The 25000-nt window shown below is 37.0% G+C and overlaps 1 long non-coding RNA gene across 5 annotated transcripts in view; it reads left to right on the forward strand.

The window, feature by feature from the left end:
• Positions 1–25000, forward strand: part of LOC141386154 (uncharacterized) — a 227609-nt gene that overhangs the window by 119153 nt on the left and 83456 nt on the right. For all 5 annotated transcript variants that reach the window (XR_015492963.1, XR_015492965.1, XR_015492962.1 and 2 more), the window contains exon 3: positions 19526–19587. This is a non-coding gene — a long non-coding RNA (uncharacterized LOC141386154). The remainder of the gene's footprint in view (positions 1–19525; positions 19588–25000) is intronic.

Consider the following 25000-nt stretch of genomic DNA (forward strand, 5'->3'; position numbering starts at 1 on the left):
CATCTCATTTCCACACACATTTGCTCATTCGCATCTACTGCCGCTATTCCCAGATGGCCGAGTGTGTGTGTGTGTGTGTGTGTGTGTGTGTGTGTGTGTGTGATGTTGATTTGAGTTTGTTTGGCCGTCAGAAGTTTGTCTGTGTGTTTAATGTGCGTTCAGTGTGTGATATTAGGGTGAATCGGGGGCATTTTAGGGTCACTGCTTGTTCTGGTCAGCAAGTGTCAGTCATGGGTGACTGTAGTGCAGGGGTCAGAGGTCAAGAGTGTGTGTGTGTGCGGTTGAGGACGGGTCAGTGGATTCATCTGCTCCACAAAATCTCATTTTACACTTGGCCTCAACTTCAGACCAATTACAATCAACAAACTGCCTCATTGATCCGTGTGTGTGTGTGTGTGTGTGTGTGTGTGTGTTTGTTCATTTTTTTTTAGATAAACCACAAACATCAAATATCCTCTACTTGGAGGCTTTTTTTCAAGACACTGATATTCAGCTTAAAGTGACATTTAAAGGCTTCACTGGGGTAATTAGAGTAAAGTAAGAGTAATTAGGCAAGTTATTGTATAACAGTGATTTGTTCTGGAGACAATATGTTTAAATATATTAATATCTGAAAGGGGGTTAATAATATTGTCCTTATAACTGATTTCAGTCCAGCCAAAGTAAAATAAATAATCATTTCTCCATGAGGAAAATTATTATAGAAATACTGTGAAAATGTCCCTGTTCTGTTAAAAATCCTAGCTGATGATGTGTAAAAGATGCAGAAGGTGGATTTCTCTGCTGAATCATCTGTTGATCTGCATCAATCATCACCAATACTGCAGAAGACCAACTGGAACCAGCATGGACCAAGATTCTCAGAGAGATTAGTCAAGTTTGGTGAAGGAAAAGTCATGGTTTGGGGTTCATTCAGTATGGGGGCGTGCGAGAGATCTGCAACATCAACAGCCTGAGATATCAAGACAATAGTGCAGCCCATTACATTACAAACCACAGGAGAGGGACAATTCTCCAGCAGGATAGCGCTCCTCATACTTCAGCCTCCACATCAAAGCTCCTGAAAGCAGAGAAGCTCAAGCTGCTGCAGGATTGGCCAGCCCAGTCACCAGACATAAACATTATTAAGCTGATGATGAAGGAGAAGATGTTGAAAATGAACACAAAGACTCTTGATGAACTCTGGGATCCTGCTAAAGGCTTTCTTCTTCATTCCAGATGACTTTATTAATCAGTGATGTGAGTCAGTGCAGAGATGTATGGATGCAGTCCTCCAAGCTCATGATGGAGTCAGACACAATATTCATTCTGTCTCCACTGCAGCAGGACTTTATATTCTATACTGGACATTATTTCTGTTCAGTGATGAGACTTTAGTCTGAGCAGAGTCAGAGCGCACTGTCCTCATCAAATCATTCATAATCAAGACATGATCAGATTTTATTGAGCTCAAGTAAGCAAAATCTAGAGGCCTTCACCTTTCATATGAGACACTTCTGACACCAAATCATCAACTAGAAGTCAACTTATTATTAGCTGTTCCTAAAACTTGAATAGGCCACAATACATTTGTCAGGTGGTATATACTGTATATATATGATAATAACAATATTAAACATTATATGTATATAATAAGAGCAGTTCTATGTAAATGTCAGCCTTGCCATGAAAAAAGTTTTTGCCAAAGAATTTGTGCAGGCTTGTATATCACAGTGCTTTAAAAATACTCAAAATGCCTCTGTCAGTGTTTTCAAACTATTATATTTGATTTACCAAAGTCACACAAGTAACAACTTCACATCCGTCACATCCATAACAGAGAGATGTCACATGTATAATGAAGCCTTTTTCTCTTAAATGCAAGAATGTCCAATCAAATAAAATCCCTCATGTTTGTTTTACAGAGAGTCGACTCGTGTGCTTTTGATTAGCATTGTTTATTTTGGGTTGTGCAGTTTAATACACAGACTTTCTACATAGTATGTTGTGTTCTGTACACTCGCTTTTTTTTTTGTAAGGACTTTTTTTATCACTTCCATACCGCATGTTTATTTTCCCAATATAAAATATAAGAAATGTTTACAGATGTGTACACAGGGTTTAACTTGTTTTGAAAAATATAGAGATGCTTCAATGTAATGTTAACAAATACTTCCTCTGTCGGTTTATGTTTTGAGATTTTGCAAATGCAAATGTCACATCCATAACGCTGGAATTGCTCATATACATATCTCTCTCTCTATTCGACCCCTAGATGATCTTAATCCAGCATTTCTATGATTTTGCCAATCATATTTTCAAGTTTAGGAAAGAAGCTACGGTGGCTGCACGAGTCTTTTCATTGTTTCACACACATCGCTCAGCGCCATGGACACCACCAAATGATGTTAAAAAGTCACATACTGTATTTATAAGGTATAATTCACCTAAAAATGTCATTTTTGTCTTTATATAATGCTGTATTTGCGGCTGGGAAATCACGTGACGTGAGCTGCTGACTGTGAGCTGTTATCACAGAGGGCGGGCGCACGCGTACTTAATGATAGATGAGCGCACGACTACCTTAGTGAACAGAACCTGCATATGCTGTGAGTAACAGGTAATAAAGTTGTAAATAATATTCAGTTTGTGATCGTTTGAGAGCCGCGTGCGAAGTATGAACAGCACACTGAAAATGAAACCGAAAGCGTGCACATCATTTCAATAATCATATCACATTTAGAGTTATAACTGCGGCAAGCATTTGATATGTTTTTTCTTTCATAGTGAACCCACAGTTGTGCATGAGAATATGTGTTTACTGTGTCAGTATAACTACTCCAGCTTATATAATGTTGATTTTACCAGTGAATTAAATGGTGTAATAATGTTCTCAATGACAGATTGCAAGCATAGGCCTATATATCAAACATAAATCAACATCAGAATTGTTCAAATTAGAACAGAATTATGTATAGAAACCAGTACACCTACACATAATATTAATATTGTTGTTTCACCATATGCTTGAGAAAAAAACAATAACAATAACCGACTCATATTAAGCTTTATTTTACATTTACAGAATCGTGAGAAAATCGTGATCTTTATTTTAAGCAAAACAATCATGATTCTCATTTTAGCTAGAATCGTGCAGCTCTAATATATATATATATATATATATATATATATATATATATATATATATATATATATATATATATATATATATATATATATATATATATATATATATATATATAATAGTTTTAATTGCTCATTTCTAATAACTGATTTATTTTATCTTTGTCATGATGACAGTAAATAATTTTGTTCTAGATATTCTTCAAGACACTTCTGCACAGCTTAAAGTGACATTTAAAGGCTTCACTAGGGTAATTAGGTTAATTAGGCAGGTTATGGTAATTAGGCAACTTATTGTATAACGATGGTTTGTTCTGTACATTATTGGAAACAAATGTAGCTTAAGGGGAATAATAATATTGACCTTAAAATGGTGTTTAAAAAATCAAAAACTGCTTTTATTCTGGCGGAAATAAAACAAATAAGACTTTATCCAGAAAAAAAAAATATTATCAGACATACTGTGAACATTTCCTTGCTCTGTTCAACATCATTTGGGAAATATTAAAAATAAATAAATCTAAGAGGGGCTAATAATTCTGACTCCAGCTGTAAATAAATGTATTCTTTATGTAAAATGCTTATTATGGGTCAGGTTATGCTTAAATGTTGATTCAGCAGTGAGTTTAGTGTGGTACAGTATATTGTGTGTAACACACACACGTCTGTCACTGCTGTGGATCTGACTAACCATGTGTGAGTTATGACTGAGAAGCGTTATTTCAATTTATATCAGAGAAAACATAATCAAAACTGCCCATGAATATGACAGGCTCAGTCAACTCAACATGAAGAAAACACACCCGTGTGTGTGTGTGAGGACAAAACACACACATATACACATGTGCACAGACTTAGTCAACCCAACATAAAGAAAACACCCATGTGTGTGAGTCTGCACAATGCACACACACACACACACACACTGACATGCGTGTGACTGACAGCGTTGTCAGAGGATCAGAGCAGTGTACTGTAGATGAAAAATAAGCCAGTGGTTGTTCAGCGAGTGTGTGTCAAATCTGTGGATCAGCACAGACACTCAATCTGAGCTCCACACACACATTACCTGACTCTCAGTGTGTGTGTGTGTGCGTCCTCTCATCTCATCCTGTCATCCACTCCTCTCCTTTCAGAAGAGCTGAAGATACATTATATATGACACAAACTGTACGCTGGCGTTGACAGATCTGTATTGTTACTGAAGCTGCATTAAGGATCTTTCAACTTATATTAAACACTTATTGAACACAACTAAAACACACATTTACTGTAGTTTAACACTGTGTTTATGCTTCATTCTGCTTCATTTCTTTTAGATGAGTGTGTGGATGCATGTGTGTGTGTGTGTGTGTGTGTGTGTGCAGTAAATCAGCTTTAGGTGAGCACATGTGGCTCATGCATTAGTCAGTAGGTGTGTGTGTGTAAGTGTGCCATTATCTGTCTTGTCAGAACTAAACCGAGATGAAACGCAGCACTTTGTGTCACAAATTTTTACATTCAACTTAGATCAGAAAAACACAAACATCTGCGCAGCGGTGACCCCGCCGACCCCTGAGATCCTGACAAACAACACACACACACTCCTGCATTTACTCCCGGTCTGGTGCAGAAACACACACTCCTGCATTTACACTCGGTCTGCAGCAGAAACACACACTCCTGCATTTACACTCGGTCTGCAGCAGAAACACACACTCCTGCATTTACACTCGGTCTGCAGCAGAAACACACACTCCTGCATTTACACTCGGTCTGCAGCAGAAACACACACTCCTGCATTTACACTCGGTCTGCAACAGAAACACACACTCCTGCATTTACACTCCATCACAGATTCAGCATCTCAATTGGGCAAAAACGGCCACCAACATAATGAAAGGGGAGTCAATTTGCCCAGAGCGCACTGTAAAACACCTCTATTACTGCACAGTTTCTGCATTTTCTGTCTTTTGTGTTCATTTGCGGTGGTGAATTGCATTATGGGATGTCGATCTCTGCTCTGTCCACTATTAAGGTTGAAATTTCAACTCTACAGTTCAACAAAGTGACTCTTACTGACATTTTAGTAGTATGAAATAATATAATGTATAACAAATGAGAATATCCAAAGTGTTCAAAATAACAAACAACGCACTGGCAGGATGTTTGCAGCATGATATACAACACCAACTGTCACACAGAGGCGTTTTTAGGGTGTGTGTGAAACAAGAAAAAATTAAATGATGGCTCAGTCGACGTAGCACTATGGTGCAAGGTGCGTTTATTTACAGTGCAAAAGTGTCCAATCCAAAAATCCAAAAAAATAAAGTAGACAAAAAAAATAAAAATAAAAATTATATATATATATACAAAAATAAACAAACAACAAAACAAACAAATAAAGACAATAAAGTAACAAAATAATTATATACAAAATATTTTCTATCCAGAATTATCAAACCAACCATTCGCCACTACTCACACCTTCTATCTCCAACGACTCCCACCCTGAACTGAGCACAAGTCACTCTATTTATAGTGAGTGACTCCGCCCAGTTTGGATTAAACTTTATTGAAGGTAAGTATAAGGTAAGTATGGACATAAACAATCTTTCAGGTAAGCATTTCACACTTTCATACACTTCATTTGTATTACTATATAACTTAAAACCAAAATTATTAAATCAGCATTTTCACATGTCATGAATACTGCTTTTTTCATTGTTTTCCCATTCTTTTCATCCCCCACATAAAACACATAGTCTCCCCCGGGTGCCCAACCACTCAGCGCATGCGCAGCGCATCACTGTGCATAAAATGCTGCGCATGACCTTTTTGGCCCCTTTTGCCTCCCGTAGCCGCGATTGCGCAACCAGGAAGAGAGACGCAACAGAAACGCAACGAGACGAACAAACACAAACACAAACGGACACACAGGTAAGACAAATGTATGCGGTGTGATTTATGGCGTGTCAGAATATGCAAGGATTAATGGAGTATATAATGTGTTTGTGCGTGTATGTGTTTTTATTACAGCGCAATCTCCCGTGTGCACCCGGTAGATCGGCTGGTGGAGTGAAGGTAAGTTATGTGTGTGTGCGTGAATATGTGGGTGTACAGCTCTGCCGCAGGCCAGTGACAAACTCCTTTGTCACACCAACCCACACAACAAAGCACTAAAAACTATTACAAATGTTCATAAAAGTCACTATTTACAACTTTTTGTCACAATCACCCGCTAATCCTTGCAGATCGTCACTCATCTGTCACTGAACTGGACTACAACTACCATCATGCATCTCACACACACACCAGTTCCTGATTCCCCATGATTACCTAAACACAGCTTGTAACTTATTATAGACTGAACACCAGGACTTATATATTTACCACACACACTAACACACACACTTTGCTGAGTCTTGTTGTAACATTCCGAAGTGTTTCTGTGTCTTGTTTTTCCTTGCTGTGTTTCCTGACTCTCGCCTTGTGTATTGGTATATGGCCACAGCAGGGCTTAATTTGTGCTGGAACACGAATCCGGCACCTCATTTTACTGATCCCCCTCCTCAACCGCCCTCCTCCTCAGTCTGACTCTTCTGACTCCCCAATGACTTTCTTGTGACTCTCCAACCCTCTTCACTTTCGTCCGCTACAACCCCCCCCCTCTTCACTTTCATCCTTCGTCCACGACACTCCATCGTCATCAAACTCTCTACCCTCTTCCACTTTTGTACGCGACACCTCGGGTAACACGCTAAATCTGTTACCCTGTTGCCACAGTGGAATGAACTGCCAATTTATCCAGCACGTTTTTACACTCATACACTACAGACAATTTAGCCCATCCAATTCACCTGTCCCGCATGTCTTTGGACTGTGGGGGAAACCGCGAGCACCTGGAGGAAACCCACACGAACGCGAGGAGAACATGCAAACTCCACACAGAAACACCAACTGACCCAGCTGAGGCTCAAACCAGCAATCTTCTTGCTGTGAGACGATCGTGCTGCCCACCGTGCCACCCTATAGGAATAGTAAAAACCTATAATCACTTTTGAGAGAGAGTGTGTGTGTGTGTGTGCTCAGTGTGTGTTTAATGCATGCAGCAGACCTGCACCTGTCAACATGCACCAGCATCCCTCGCTCTCCTTCATTTATTCACAGCAGCTTAAAACATTACGGCGAGCGTGAGCTGTTTATTTTTAGCTCCAGATTATACTGATTTTATTCAGAGCCACTGGAGACGTGTTACCGAAGACACATTAAGGATCTCTTCCTACCTGACTTGAAGCGTAAAACACACACACTCGCCAGTTGAACACTGCTTTGCTGTGTGTGTATTAGGAATATTGGGTTTTTCCATCTCTCAGGAAGCACATCTCCAGCATATGTTGAACCAGCGATGTTTTTCCTTTCAAATTTATGCAGAAAAATGTCAATTAACCATATTGAACACCATCTTAATATTTTAATTGTGAATTCTTATCATTTAACTATAAACATTTGCATATACTGAGTTGTGCATGCTCGATTTCCTCTGCATCTCTAAGCGTCTCTGCATTTCTGTCCTCCGTCATCAGCCGTGCCTCGTTGTTCTGCGCTTCGAAAACAGACAAATGAAGTCTAATTTTAATGATCGCGCGGCTCTCCTTCAATGATTTGTTCTTTATTCCTCTGGCGGTCAGTATGGAGGAGTTAAGTGATCATCAGTGGTCACTCTGTGCTGGGAAACGGCCAAACACAACATCTGACCAATAAAACAGCACAGCCATAAACAACAATTTCCCACAAATGGAGAGCAATGAAGGACACACACACACACACACGCACACACACACACACACACACACACACACACACACACACACACACACACACACACACACACTCTGTCGATGGAAGGTCACCTCACCAACCCCCAGCACTTAGCCAATGTGGTAATTGTATCTCTTGGACAAACGTCCCACCTGACGGGCAGTGTGTGTGTGTGTGTGTGTGTGTGTGTGTGTGTGTTTGTGTGTGCTCGGTGTGAGCTCTAACATGATGTGACATGCAGAGCAGCCGTCGCAGGTTTTTAATAAATGATTCAAGCGTGTCAGTCAGTGATGAAGGTAATGCTGCTCGTCCTCTCTGATCCTCCACACACACATACACACACCGTCCTCGTGATCATCTCTGTGCAGTGATCTTGTGTGTTTTAGATGTGTAACTGCTGCACACATTGTTTTTAGGACTGTAGTGCTTTTATTATTTTTGTTAGTAACTCTTTGGGTCATAATTGACTGTATAAACTAACTAACACTACTAGATTCATTCAGTTCAGTTCATCTACATTTCCATGGCACTTTTACAGTGTAGATTGTGTCGGAGCAGCTGAACACAGATGTACTAGTACACTGAAACAGTGCCAGTCAGTTTTTTTAAGAGTTCAGTTCAGTGTGGTTTCATTTTCACTGCTGAAAGTTTAAACACTGAAGAGCAAATCCACTGTGCAGCTCCACAAGCCAGTGGCAACACCAGTTGACCAAAGTGAAGGAAAAATCCTCAAGAGAAACCAGACTCATTTCTCCTCTGGCTAAACATCCTGTGCAGAGCTGCAGTGTAGGCAATGGAGACTGGAGAATAAACTACTGAAAGTTACATAGTGGAAGTTGGGTTTTTTGGGTAGGATTAGGGATGCAGAATAAGATCACACGGTATTACTAATGGTTAATATCTTTATTTATTTTATTTATTTAATTATTTTATTTATTTATTTTCTTTTCTTTTTTATTTAATTTATTTTCTTTATTTTCTTTCTTTTCTTTTCTTTTATTTATTTTCTTTGTTTGCTTCTTTTCTTTCTTTTTTATTATAATTTTTTTTCTTTGTTTCTTTGTTTATTTTTCTTTATTTTCTTTATTTTCTTTTATTATTTATTTTCTTTTATTTTCTTTTGTTTTTTTCTTTATTTTTAATTTATTTTCTTTATTATTTTCTTTTCTTTCTTTTCTTTCTTTTTTAATTCTTTCTTTTATTTATGTTCTTTATTTTCTTACTTTAATTTATTTATTTATTTATTTATTTATTTTCTATCTTTATTTTTTTATTTATTTGTTGTCTTTCTTTATTTATTTCAATTTTCCTTCCTTCTTTGTTTTTTCTTTTATTTCTTTTATTTATTTTCTTTCTATTTTCTTTAATTTCTTTATTTCTTTATTTTCTTTTTATCTTCATTTTATGTATTATTTTCTTTCTTTCTTTATTTTCTTTCTTTTCTTTGTTTCTTTCTTTTATTTCTTTTCTTTCTTTCTTTATTTCTTTTTTCTTTCTTTCTTTCTTTTATTTTCTTTGTTTCTTTCTTTTATTTTATTTTCTTTCTTTTCTTTCTTTCTTTTATTTTTTCATTTATTTATTATTATTTTAATTTTTTTATCTATTTATTTATTTATTCATTTTATTTTTTTATTTCTTTATTCCTTTATTTATGCATACTTACAAATATACATACATACATACATACATACAAACATACATACATACATACATACATAAAGGGACAATGTACAACATGACATGTTATGCCAGAGTTAGTTATAAAGCTAATTTCAATCTTTAGTCCCTGGGCAGGATGTTGTAACAAGTTTAACAGTAAAAAAAATAATACAATATACAATACATCATTGTTCAGCCTGTATAAACCTTTTGCCACCACTAACTTTAGAAAGAATTGAGTAAATCCAATAGTTTGTTTTTCTCAATCTACTTTGGAAGTAAATGGTGACAAGTTTCCAATGTTTTTCAAAATAACTACTTTGGAAACTCATGAAAGTCTGGAGAAACTGAGTGTATGTTCATATTTAGGTGAAGTGTTTCCCTTTAAGAGTGACTTGCGCTGCGTCTGTAGATGTGTGTGCTGTGGTCAGCTGCACTGATGCATTAGAGAACAGCGTCTCGCACGTCTTTAAGACAACTAAACTCTCTTCACAGGAAACATCAGCGCAGCATAATGCTTTCCTCTTCAGCCGAGATCTAATTAAAGCTTAACTCAATTAAAGTCCATTAGAGGACATTAGCGAGGTGAAGGAGGAGCGAGAGTGTTCCTCTTCTGATTTAGGGACTCTCCTCTCGCGCTAATACATCTCAGATCCAGAGCAAATGTCGACTCGTGATTGCAGAATAAACATCATGTGAGATGCTAATGGAGAGAAAGCGATGCTCTTACCGGCCGATGTCTCGCTGTCTCAAACTTATTGACCTCTGTCCCCCCGTCATGAAAATCAATGCGTTTCTTTGACCTCCTTTATTTATTTCTGACAGGAGGAAGCGTCTAACAAGAGCCATAACTCTGCATTGCTCAGATTACGCTCTGCTTAACTCTTCCCTGTCAAGTGCATGTGCTGTATGCAACTCTAACAGGTCAAAACAAGAACTCAGCATTGGGTTTGTCCATATTTGACCCAACATTGGGCTAAAACAACCCAGCATTTTTTGAGTAAACATTTAGGTTAAAATGTTTAATTTAAGAGTAATTAAAAAAATAAACCAAGGATTGGTTTGTCCAAATTTTACTTAAAGATGATTTACAACAACCCATTATGCTTTAGAGGCTAAGTTGAAGTCCAAAGTTGCTGACTACATCCAAGAAAATGCTGAGTTGTTGTACCTCAAAGTTGGATCCAATATGAAACTAATAAGCTGGATTAAAACTTAATAAAGTTGAAATGAACAACAAAAAATAACTCAATGTTTGGTTTATATATTTGACCCAACTTTGGGTTAAAAAACTAAAATTTCAAACTAAACCTTTGGGTTAAATGTGTCATTTAAATTTAATTGGAAAAAAATACTCAAAGTAGAGTTTGTTCATATTTGACCCAAAGTTGAGTTACAACAACCCAGAATGTTCTTGCCTAGGTTATAGTCAAAGGTTGCTGTTTACATTCAAGAAAATTCTGGGTTGTTGTAACTCAACACTGGGTCAAATATCAACGAATAAATCAGCTGGAATAAGTGTCATTTAAGCTTAACTGGAAACAAGAACATTGGGTTTGTCCATTTTTGACCCAACATTGGGCTAAAACAACCCAGCATTTTTGAGTAAACATTTAGGTTAAAATGTTTAATTTAAGAGTAATTAAAAAAATTAACCAAGGATTGGTTTGTCCAAATTTTACTTAAAGATGATTTACAACAACTCAGCATGCTTTAGAGGCTAAGTTGAAGTCCAAAGTTGCTGACTACATCCAAGAAAATGCTGGGTTGTACCTCAAAGTTGGATCAAATATTAAACTAATAAGCTGAATTAAAACTTAATAAAGTTGAACTGAACAACGAAAAAATAACTCAATGTTTGGTTTATATATTTGACCCAACTCTGGGTTAAAAAACAACTTTTTCAAACTAAACCTTTGGGTTAAATGTGTCATTTAAATTTAATTGGAAAAAAATACTCAAAGTTGAGTTTGTTCATATTTAACCCAAAGTTAAGTTACAACAACCCAGAATGTTTTTACCTAAGTTAAAGTCAAAGGTTGCTGTTTACATTCAGGAAAAATTCTGTGTTGTTGTAACTCAACGTTGGGTCAAATATCAACAAATAAATCAGCTAGATTAAGTGTCATTTAAGCTTAACTGGAAACAAGAACATTGGGTTTGTCCATTTTTGACCCAACATTGGGCTAAAACAACCCAGAATTTTTTAGTAAACATTTAGGTTAAAATGTTTAATTTAAGAGCAACTAAAAAAATAAAACAAGGATTGGTTTGTCCAAATTTTACTTAAAGATGATTTAAAACAACCCATTATGCTTTAGAGGCTAAGTTGAAGTCCAAAGTTGCTGACTGCATCCAAGAAAATGCTGGGTTGTTGTATTTCAAAGTTGAATCAAATATTAAACTAATAAGCTGGATTAAAACTTAATAAAGTTGAACTGAGCAACACAAAAATGACTCAATGTTTGGTTTATATATTTGACCCAACGTTTTCAAACTAAACCTTTGGGTTAAATGTGTCATTTAAATTTAATTGGGAAAAAAATACTCAAAGTTGAGTTTGTTTATATTTTCAGCACAATCATGTCAGCAAGACCAAACGTTTGCATAGCAACTGCGAATAAAAGCTCGGTTCAGTTCGCTAGGATCTTCAATCATCATGAAATGTGATCAAGAGTGAGTTTCACATGTTTAAAATGTTTTAAAACAGAGCACGTGTGTAATGAAGTACAGCGATTCACTTCAGCTTTACTTCATCAGCACAGCCTCATGTCAGAACAATTATAAAAGAAGACGCTTCAATCCCGGTTTGTGGACGTTAAATCAGGTTTATTTTGTACATAAACATAACAGATATTAACACAGCAGTGGAGGTTAGCCTGTATCCTGGCACATATGTGTGCAAAAACAGTGCAAAGCTAAGCGCTCTTCATGTCTGTGTGTGTGTGTGTGTGTGTGTGTGTGTGTGTGTGTGTACGTGTTTTTGTGACTGTCAGGACACAAATCTGTATAATGACATGGGTATGACACAGGTATTACAAAAAACAGGTGAAATATGGAGACATTATTGACGTTCTCATTTCTCAAAATGCTTATAAATTCCCCACAATGAGTTTAATCAGAGAGTAAAGCTGCACACTGACTCCTGTGATGGTTGGGTTTAGGGGTGGGGTGGGGTGAGGGCAGTATAATATACAGTTTGAGCTGTATAAAATGAATGGAAGTCTATGTAATGTACCCACTATTCACAAAAAACATGTGTGTGTGTGTGTGAAAGCACGCAGAAAGGTAGGTAGAAACAGTAGGCGGGGAAGACTCGCCTTAAAGGCGCAGTACGTCAAAACCACCCCCTGCTGGAAAGATGTATAAAGCAGGATCTTGTAAAAAGTATAATGAAAAATCTGATGGGTTTTTGAGCTGAAACTTTACAGACACATTTTAGAGATGCAAAAGGGGTAACATAGGTGCCCTTAAACTTAAGTGCACTTTTAATCCAGCTGATAGTTTTGTTACTGTTTGACCCAACATTGAGGTACAACAACCCAACATTTTCTTGAGTGTAGACAGCAACTTTTGACTTGACTCTAAAATATGCTGGGTCGTTGTAACTCAAGTTTGGGTCAAATATGCACAAATGCAACTTTGGTTTATTTTAAATCTAAATTATACATTTTACCCAAAGGTTTACACTAACAAATGCTGGGTTGTTTTAACCGAATGCTAGTTCACATATGGACAAACCCATTTTTTTTAGTCAAACTTAAATAACACTGTATGAGTGTGTCTGGAGAGAGAGTGTGTGTGTAAGACTGTGTTTTTGTGTGCATGCGTTTGTCCGTGTGTGTGTGTGTGTATGTATGTATGTGTGCTTCCGTGCATGTATGTGTTCGTGCATGTATGTGCGTGTGTGTGTGTGCGTGCGTGCATGTGTGTGTGTGTGTGTGAGCGGAGCACCTGTCCTCTGGCCGCCCCGCTGCATTAATGCTGATGATCACAGCACAGCGGTGAAGAAGAAGAAGAGTTATATGAGCTGTGTGTGTCGCTCATTAACATCACACTAATGCAGCGTCCTGCAGCTTCACACACTCTCACTACTATAACTATAACATGCACAGCCACCCGTACACACCGGCGAAAGGCCACACACACACACACACACACCATAAAAGCTGTTTTCCCAACCGCTGCTGAACCAGAACCTCATTATCATTAACCCCGAACCCTCAAACTGATAAACACACACCACACAACGACAAACACAAGCCGTCCATTACTCACTCCTGAAGTGCTCTGAGATGTGTGTTATTTATTACAGTAGATGTTTGACATTTAAGACATGAAGAGAGGGCGGGGCATACAGTAGCTCCTCCCCTTTATTTAAAAAAACAGCCAATAGTGCTCCGTTTGATCATAGCTCTGCCAGTGAGAGCAGTTGAGATGCAGTGCATTGAACCAAATGCAAATGAGAAGGGGGCGGGGCATGTCAGGCACTGGAGAACATTTGATTGGTCAGAAGATTTGATGGGAAACTGAAGTATGAGGTGATGTGAATGATCCATTAAGGTGGAAAAGCTGCAAGCTTTAGAGGTTTATATCAGGGTTATATTTCTTCTGGAGCACACTAGGCTGGCACAGTGGCTAGCACACAGCAAGAAGGTCGCTGGTTCGAGCCCTCGACCTTTGTAGAGTTTGCATGTTCTCCCCATGTTGGCGTGGGTTTCCTCTGGGTGCTTCGGTTTCCCCCACAGTCCAAAGACATTCGAAATACTGTTGACTACTTGAAATTAAATAACTAAAGTGGCCGTAGTGTATGAGTGTGTGTGTGCATGGGTGTTTCCCAGTACTGGGTTGCAGCTGGCAGGGCGTACGCTTTGTAAAACATCTGCTGGAATAGTTGGTGGTATGATGAATAAAGGGACTAAATTGATGGAAAATGAATGAATTGAGCACACTACCTTATAGTTATGCCTAAAACTAGCAGACGAAAACTGACATCTAAAAAACTTAATTGTTATTTCATGGGACCTTTAAAGCCAGAATTCACACAAAAAGAGGCCTTCTGTCCTTACAAACCTCTGCAACCTTTAAAGTATTATTATGCAGATGATTTACCAACAATCCAACACTGTCTGAATCCACAAAACTGCTTAAAACCATTGTCATGCACAGTGATCAGCAGAATTGAGTACAGCCCATATGAATATTTTCCTCCATTTCCCAGTGAATATAGGCGATGTATTTTGGTGCATTTAAACAAGACAGATGAATTAAACAGATATATTTATTAAAATATTTGAATCATTAAACACATTTAGAAATTGAAAGATAATACAATTAAGTTCAAGCAAAATATTGCTTAACCTACAAAACTTCAACTAATTTCTTTCCTCTTTTTTGCTTCTCAGATGATAGTCTATGGTAAAATATTGTAATAATGTATAGTAGCACACTGCCAAAAAAATGCTTTTCTTCCTGAGAGTTGTCTTGTTTCTAGTCTAAATATCTAAAAATTCTTAAATTAAGAAGCATTTTTTAGACGAGCAAAACATTTAGTCCTGTTTTCAGAAATGATGAGTCAAAATAAAGTGAGTTTTTCATTAAAACAAGCAAAATAATCTTGTTTTTTCTTTTGACCTAAGATGATTCTGCTTAACCCAAGAAATATAATAGCGACAGAAATGTTGCTTAAAAAGTCGTATTGCGAGTTTCAGTAAAATGGTAATATGTGTTTTATTCTATGACATTTCTTCCAAATTTCAAATAAAATTAGTTTGTTTAGGTGTCCTCTTTTCAAAAGCTTAGATTTGTTATGACTGAAAATCTGTGTTGTTAAACCAACATAGCTTGTGCTTTTAAAAATATATATATATAAATATATATTAAAACAATGTATATTTGCATTTACAAAACATGATACTGTTTTTATTGAATTGATTTTTTTTTTTAATTGAATTATTCACCCCCTTCGAATTTTCTTTTTCTTTTTTAAATATTTCCCAGATGATGTTTTACATATTCAGGAAATGTTCACATTATGTCTGATAATATTTTTTCTTCAGGAAAAAGTCTTATTTGCTTTATTTTGGCTAGAATAAAAGCAGTTTTAAATTTTTTAAACACCATTTTAAGGTCAATATTAGCCCCTTTAAGCTATTTATTTTTGATAGTCTACAGAACAAACCATCGTTATACAATACCTTGCTTAATTACCCTAACCTGCCTAGTTACTCTAATTACCCTAGTGAAGCCTTTAAATGTCACTTTAAGCTGTATAGAAGTGTCTTGAAGAATATCTAGTCTAATATTATTTACTGTCATCATGACAAAGAGAAAATAAATCAGTTATTAGAGATGAGTTATTACAACTATTATGATTATAAATGTGTTGAAGAAATCTGCTCTCGGTTAAACAGAAATTGGGGAAAAAATAAACTGGGGGCTAATAATTCTGACTTCAACTGTATATATATATTTTTAGAATTGGCATAAATAAGCAGTTTTCTGTGTTTTGTGATTCGTGTTTTTATTTTTCCACATTCATTAATTATTGTGAATTGCATTATGGGAGCTTGATCTTTCCTACAACAACATTTAACCCTGGAAAAGCTGTGAAAAGTGACCAACATCAGAAGCGGACAGAGCAGAGATCAGCATCCCATAATGCAGTCCACAACACAGCGAGTGAACTGAGCACTTCTACACGTTCTCCTCCGTTTCTCTGCGATTATTCATTTGGTTTTCTGAATGTCGTCTCTCTTGATGAGGTTAATAATAATAGATGAAGAGAGTCGCAGGCCCTCATTTCTCTCGCTGCTGATCTATGACCAAATACTCAGTGTTTTACTGAACGTTACCAGCGTAAAGGTTAATATGACAAGGGCCGATTACTCTTACAGGGATCATCTTCAACACTAGCATTATATTTGTGTTTGTTTCTCTGAACTGTGCTGATAAATATTTCCATTGTAAACGCTGCACATACATTAATGACAGCAGATCCAAAACACACAGTGAGAGTCCAGATCATCACAGAGAAGTGGCTCCAGATGAGAACAATAATACAAATCATTATAATTGCATTAATAATAATAAATATATATAGTGTATAACTATTCCAGCATATGTTTTACGCAGCAAATGCCCATTCAGCTGCAACCCAGTACTGGGAAACACCCATAAACACTCATTCACACTCATACACTACGGCAAATTTAGTTAATCAGTTCCCCTATAGCGCATGTGTTTGGACTGTGGGGGAAACCGGAGCACCCGGAAGAAACACACACCAACACGGGGAGAACATGCAAACTCCACACAGAAATGCCAACTGACCCAGCCGGGATTTAAACCAGTGACCTTCTTGCTGTGAGGCAACAGTGCTAACCACTGAGCCACCGTGCTGCCCTATATTATATTATATAATTCATTCATTCAATTTCTTTCCGGCTTAATCCCTTTATTAATCTAAGGTCGCCACATCGTAATGAACCGCCAACTATTCCAGCATGTGTTTTAAATAGAGGATGCCCTTCTAGCCGCAACCCATACTGGAAAACGCCCATACACACTCATTCACACTCATACACTACAGTCAGTTAAGTCAATCAATTCCCCTATTGCGCATGTGTTTGGTCTCTGGTGGAAACCTGAGCGCCCGGAGGAAACCCACACTAACACGGGGAGAACATGCAAACTCCACATATAAAAACCAATTGACCCAGCCGGGACTCGAACCAGCGACCTTCTTGCTGTGAGGCAACAGTGCTAACCCCTGCACCACTTTGCAAATTTGCAGAGAATATGACCATACTAAATTGTTGAGTAAAAAAAAAATAAACCCAGCGGTTTGGGTTGTCAATTTGACCCACAATTGGATTGAAATAACCCAATAAAAATGTTAAATAACAAACAAAAAAGTGCCTTTTAAAAATCATTTATTTCTTAATGTTTTCATCTGCAAAATGTTCTTGTACAAATATACACTCTACAAACACTTTCTGTCATATGCACACACACACACACACACACACACACACACACACACTAGTGTCCAGGGGCTCGTTTGTCTTTATTAGGTAACTCCTCTCATTTCAGGGGCACTTGCATAATTATCATTAACTATATATTCAAGAGGGAGCAATCAGTGTGTGTGTGTGTGTGTGTGTGTGTGTGTGTGTGTGTGTGTCTGAGAGTCTCCTGATGGCCTCTAAATGAAGCGTCTGATGGACAGAAACACGTCTTTGTCCAGAGTCGCAGCGGAGAGCGAAGAGCAGAGCATCTGAACCCTTCATCAGGACACAGAATTAAAGGAAAAGAGAAATTAAAAGTTGCACAATTCACCATTAAACCCTGTCGACTTTTCAAAACTATTGATTTTATTCAGTGTGCAGCAGGATGCATTGTAAACGGTGCTATTTCAGTATTTTTTATATATACAACAATTTATTATTATAATTTGTTATTTTTTATGTTGTGTTATTTTATATTATTTTTGTATTTTTATTTTTATTTATTCAATTACTGTTTAATTTTTTTTGATTACTTTATTTAATATTTTATATGGATTTATTTTATATTATTGTTTTAAATTAATGTTTTTACTTTATTTTATTGTTTTATCTTATATTTTAATTTATATAATTTATTAATTTTTGATTTTATTTTATTATTTATTTTAATTCATTATTATTATTTTATGTTGTTTTATATTATTGTTTTATTAATTTATTTTTTCATTTTTTATTTTATTTTTTGTTTTACTTTATTTTTTTCTTTATTTTTTATTTTGTTGTATTTTATTTTTTGTTTTATTTTTATTCTATTTAATCATTTATTTAGTTCATTACTATATTTTATTATATATTTTTTTAAATTTATTTAGGTTTATTTATTAATTTATTTGTTATTTGACTTTATTTTATTATTATTTTTGTTGCTTTATTTTGAATTAGTGCCTTATTTTTTTATTTATTCATGTATTATTTTATTTTATTATTTTACTTTGATTTTTATTATTATTTTATGTTGTTTTTTATTTTATATAACTGTTTTTTATTATTTTATTTTATTTTATTTTAGTTTAGTTTAGTATCCCTATTTATTAAGTATTCCTAACCTGTTGCGATGACTCTTTAGGGAAGTTTTTTGATTGTAAAGTCCTGCATTTCTCTCTGTGATGTTTGCCGCATCATGATCTTGGTTTTCTGAAATAACTCAATGATTGATCCTGTCCTGTTTGAGCGTGTGAGTGTGGTTTTATAGTGGCTGTGTCTGCTGTCTGATTAGTATTCACACACACCTCACTCCTGATGGCTTTGCTTTTGTTTGCTAATTATGGTCTGATTGCTCATTAGATGTTGTGTCTTGGTGTCTGTGTGCTGTAAACAAGCTCGCCTGCATCTGCTTGTACACAATCACATCCCATAATGTCAACCAGCAGAGAACACTGTTTATGATCAGAACACAAATCTCCAATGGACACACACACACACACACACACACACATGCAAACACTTGTCTTCATTTGCATTTAAAGTCAGCTGTTATGTTTTAATTACATCACATTGCAATGGACAAACTCACACACACAAATGTCAGCTGACTTGGTAGGGACTAGAACCAGTGACGTTCTTGCTGTGAGGCAACCGTGCTAACCACTGTGCCACCCATCTAGGAAAGGAGGAGGAGTAGGGGTGGAAGGGGGGATTCTTCAAAATGAACATGGCTGTGATATGGACCTTATGGTATTTATAGTGGCTTAGAAGTCGTCTGATTGGTCAATCATGAATTGGATAATGCGAGGCTGGCTGCAAGCAATCATAAGCACGTGATCCTCTCGACATTAGTTTATAAATAAACTTTACTTGTATTTTTTCTTTATTTTTTAAAATTTGTGCAGTTTTATTGAATCTCAATTGTTTTGTTTAATTTGTTTTTTCTACAGATGGCAGAGTCAGATACTGAAAATGGATTCCAGCGTGACCAACATATTTAACACCGTGTAAGGTAAGAAATAACTTAATATTAAATGTTCAAACATGTGTTTTGGATAGAAATAACTGCAGTGAAAGATCGACAGTAGCATCTGGTTATCTCAATCCTGGAGACTGTTCTGGGATCAGTAGTGCCGAAGTCAAACACTCTTAGTTCTGCTGAAGTGTTGAAACACACACACACATACACACACACACACATATAGACACACATATTTAAATTAAATTATAAATACATTTTTATTTATTTATTTTTGACATTAAATGCAAAGGCTAATTAACAACACAAATTCAAACATAAAATCTAAAGTAAAATTAACAATAAATATGACCTTACTTAAAGAAACAAATATAAAAAATAAACAAACAAACAAATATATAAATAAGTAAAATAATAATAACAATAATAATAATAATAATAATAATAATAATAATAATAATAAATAAAATACTAAATAATAAATAAATAAATAAATAAAATAATAAATAAAATAATAATAATAATAAATAAAATAATAAATAAATACATAAATTTAAATAATAATAATAATAAATAAAATAATAACAAAATAAAATAAATAAATAAATAAATAAAATAATTAATAAAAAATTGAATAAACAAATAAATAAATAATTAATTAATAATTTAATGACTGACAGTGACATCCTTTTATGCAAACTCTTACCTTTATTTGTCAAAAATCTGCACTTTTAAGTGAGAATGTAGATTATTAAACTAAACTCGAAAATTCCAAACAGAGGAAATGTTCAATAAAAACAAATAATTAAATTACTTCAATCAAAGAGGTTGAAATAAATAATCAGTTTTCTTTCCTAATTCTTTAAGACCCATTAAAAATGTTAATGTGCTGGCTCGAATAAAGAGACTGAAATAAATAAATACTACTTTTCTTTTTTAATGTTTTAAGACTCTACTGTCTTTGCGAGCCTAAATCTGCCCCCGAACAGAAAACTTTGGTGCGTCTCAATTTTGGAGACTGTTCTGTGATCAGTAGTGTCAAACACTCTCAGTTCTGCTGAAGTGTTGAATCACACACACGCGCGCGCACACACTCATACGGCTATGATGTGGCTATGAGCAGTAATGACTGGATACTCTGATTTGAAGGGCCCGCTTGATGACAATCCCATTTTCTGTGTAATTTCATGCTTGTCTTCTTGAATGAAGATATTGGCTGCTGCGCGGCGTCGGGTCAGAGGCGGCCGCTCGCCGCCGCGTGTTTCCTCTGTCGTGATGAAAAGTAATTCATCATTTACAGCCCTGAATTCTGCCACTTTCTCCCCGCTCGCTTCCTCTCTGCGTCTGGAAACAGCTCCGGCGGGTCCCTGCGGTCCTGGAGGAGGGGGTCCGGCTGAAGGAGATAAATAGGTTTATTCCGGCGGCGGGTCTGCACACACACTCGGGCCGCTCCTGATGGAGTTTGTCAGGCCGCGTCCTCTGGAGCTGTGCCTCTGACCGTTCGGGCCGCAGAGAGAGAGTCTGCGCCGGCCAACGGAGCCAAAAGAGCCACGCAAATTGATTTTTTTGACTCTCAATTCCTGCTTGAAATCTCTTCTGAGACGTTTCTGACAGCACTGAGACCATCGGCCAATCACGGCCTGCCGTTTGTTTGAACGTATTGAAACTGACCGTTATAAATGACCTCTGACCTCTCTGACAAACTCAAACACACTCATCACAGGTGTTGGTTTACTTTCATTTCACAGTGTGTTTCATTACATTGAATGTCCCCGCAAGTATAGCAATACCAGTTATTTTTAACTTTGTGGGGGCATTTTTTTTAGTTCCCATCAGGAAAACGGCTCATAAATCAAACATTATGAAAATGTAAAAATGCAGATTGTTTCCTGTGAGCGTTGAGTTTAGGGGTAGGGTTGGGGTAGAAGACGAATGCACAGTCTATACAGTAGAAACATCATATCTGTGGGAAGTCCCCATAAAGTTATCGGTACAAATGTGTGTGTGCGTCACCAGGCAACGCAGCCATGCAAATAATTTTTTTGACTCTTAATTCCTGCCTGAAATCTCTTCGGAGACGTTTCTGACAGCACCGAGGCCATCGGCCAATCACAGCCTGCCGTTTGTTTGAACGTATTGAAACTGACCATTATAAATGACCTTTGACCTCTCTGACAAACTCAAACACACTCATCAAACACTCATCACATGTGTTGGTTTACTTTAGTTTCACAGTGTGTTTCATTACATTGAATGTCCTCACAAGTATAGCAATACCAGTTTTTTAGCCTTGTGGGGACATTTCTATTTGTTCCTGTCAGGAAAACGGCTCCTAAATCAGACAGATTGAAATGTTTTGAAAGTGTAAAAATGCAGATTGTTTCCTGTGAGGGTTGAGTTTAGAATAGGGTTGGGGTAGAAGACACATTTTTGTATTTGTGTTTTGTATTCATTACATAAAATGTCCCCACAAGTATAGCAAAACCAGAATTTATTTTTTTTTTACCTTTTTTTGTTCCCCATGAGAAAAACAGCTCATAAATCAGACAGCTTGAAGTATATTGAAAGTGTAAATATGTAGATTTTTTCCTGAGAGGGTTAAGTTTTATTGGTAGAGAGAGATCATATATACATTATGTTCAGTATAAACATCATTATGTCTATGGGATGTCCCCATTAAGATAGCTGAACAGGTGTGTTTGTGCCACCAGAGCCACATAAATAGATTTTTCCTTCTCAATTCCTGCTTGAAATCTCTTTGGAGACGTTTCTGACAGCTCTGAGATGATCAGCCAATCACAGCCCGTAGTTCGTTTGAACATACCGATGTTTATGACCTCTGACCTCTCTGCCAAACTCAAACACACACTTCACACACTCATCACATGTGCTGCATAATAATTATTACAATGAAAGTGCCATGTTTAGCAATACCAGTTAATTTTACTTTCTAAGTGTGTGTTTGTGTGGCTTGTATTCATTACAATAGGGGACTAAATGTCCCCACAAGTATAGCAATACAAGTAAATTTTGAACTTTTTGGTCTCCATGAGGAAAATGGCTCATAAATCAGACAGAATGAAGTATTTAGTAAATGTAAAAGTGCAGATTGCTTGCTGTGAGGGTTGTGTTTTGGGGTAGAGAAAGAGATTATACAGTCTGTACAGTAGAAACATTATTACAGCTATGGGTAAAGCACTTGAAGATAGCTCTACAAGTCCGTGTGTGTGTGTGTGTGTGTGTGTGTGCATGTGTGCATGCGTGCGTCGCCAGGCCACCAGAGCAACACAAATTGATTTTTTCCCTCTCAATTCCTGCTTGAAATCTCTTCGGAGACATTTCTGACAAGGCCGAGACCATCGGCCAATCACAGCCTGCGGTTCGTTTGAACACACTGAGACTGACCGTTATACATGACCTCTGACCTCTCTGCCAAACCAAACACACATCTCAGACTCTTACCACATGCACTGGTTTACTGTAGTTTTACTCTGTGTGTGTGTGTGTGTGTGTGTGTGTGTGTGTGTGTGTGTGTGTGTGTGTGGTTTGTATTCATTTCAATATTAGGACCAATTGTCCCCACAAGTATTGCAAAACTAGTATATTTTAACCCTATTCGGTCCCCATGATGAAAATGGCTTGTAAATCAGACATAATTAAGTATTTTGAAAGTGTAAAAATATGTATGGATTGTGTTCATTACAATGCGGGGACCAAATGTCCCCACAAGTATAGCAAAACTAGTCATTTTTTAAACCTTTTTTGTTCTCCATGAGAGTTTAGGGGTTGGGCCAATCACAGCCTGTGGTACGTTTTAACACATTAAGAAAAATTATATTTGACCTTTGACCTCTCAGTCAAACCAAACACACACCTCACACACTATTAATTTATCACTTTAATATCCATGTAGTGACCAAATGTCCCCGCAAGTATAGCAAAACCAGTAAATGTTGACCCTGTTTGGTCCCCATGATGAAAATAACTCATAAACCAGACAGAATTAAGTATTGTGGAAGATTGTTTGCAGTGAGGGTTGTGTATAAGGTTAGAGAGAGAGAATATACAGCATGTACAGTAGAAACATCATATGCATGAGGAGTCCCCATAAAGATAGCTGTACAAGTGTGTGTGAATAATTCTGCCCTCAGCTGTATATCGTGACCAGCATTATTTCATTTATATCCATGTATTGCACAGCCCTACTCTACATACCATGACTAACAATTGGCTAACAAGCACACTCTGTAACCAACACACTCTGTAAGTAACACACACTCTGTAAATGACGGCCTGCGTCCAGTGCTCAGACCACACGCAAATCACATTAAACACACACACACACACACACACACACACACACACACCACAGCATAAATCTCCTTAACTACAGTAACCATCAATAACCATCAGGCTAGAGCTGTCGATCAGCGCTAATCACACACACACACACACACACACACACACACACTGCATCACATCAGACAGCTAATGACGCTCGTTTGTGTCCTTTAATTGCACTGTTGGGAGTTTCTCCAGATGTTTGACGTGTGTTCAGCTTTTATTGTGACATGCAGGAGCAGCTCAGCTTCATCTCTCACCTGTGACACTGAGAGAGCCTACACACACACACACACACACACACACACACACACACAGAGACAAGAAAACGCACTCTCACACATACACAGACACACACACACACATTTATAGACAAGACTACGCACTCTTACACATGCACACAGACACACACACACACACACACACACACACACACACACACACACGCACACACACACACATACAAGGAAATGCACTCTCACACATGCACACAGACACACACACACACATTCATAGACAAGACTACGCACTCTTACACATGCACACAGACACACACACACACACACACACACACACACACACACAAGAAAACGCACTCTCACACATGCACACACACACACACACACACACACACATTCATAGACAAGACAACGCACTCTTACACATGCACACAGACACACACACACACACACACACACACACACACACACACAAGAAAACGCACTCTCACACATGCACACACACACACAGACACACACACATTCATAGACAAGACAACGCACTCTCACACATGCACACAGACACACACACACACACACACACAGACAAGAAAACGCACTCTCACACATGCACACACACACACAGACACACACACATTCATAGACAAGACAACGCACTCTCACACATGCACACAGACACACACACACACACACACACACACACACACACAGACAAGAAAACACACTCTCACACATGCAAACACACACAGACACACACACACAAATTCATAGACAAGACAACACACTCTCTCACATGCGCACACACACACACACACACACAGACAAGAAAACGCACTCTCTCACCGCACACACACACACAGACAACA

Source organism: Danio rerio, chromosome 6, assembly GCF_052040795.2.
Source record: "Danio rerio strain M-AB ecotype USA chromosome 6, GRCz13ab, whole genome shotgun sequence".
Taxonomy (NCBI): domain Eukaryota; kingdom Metazoa; phylum Chordata; class Actinopteri; order Cypriniformes; family Danionidae; genus Danio; species Danio rerio.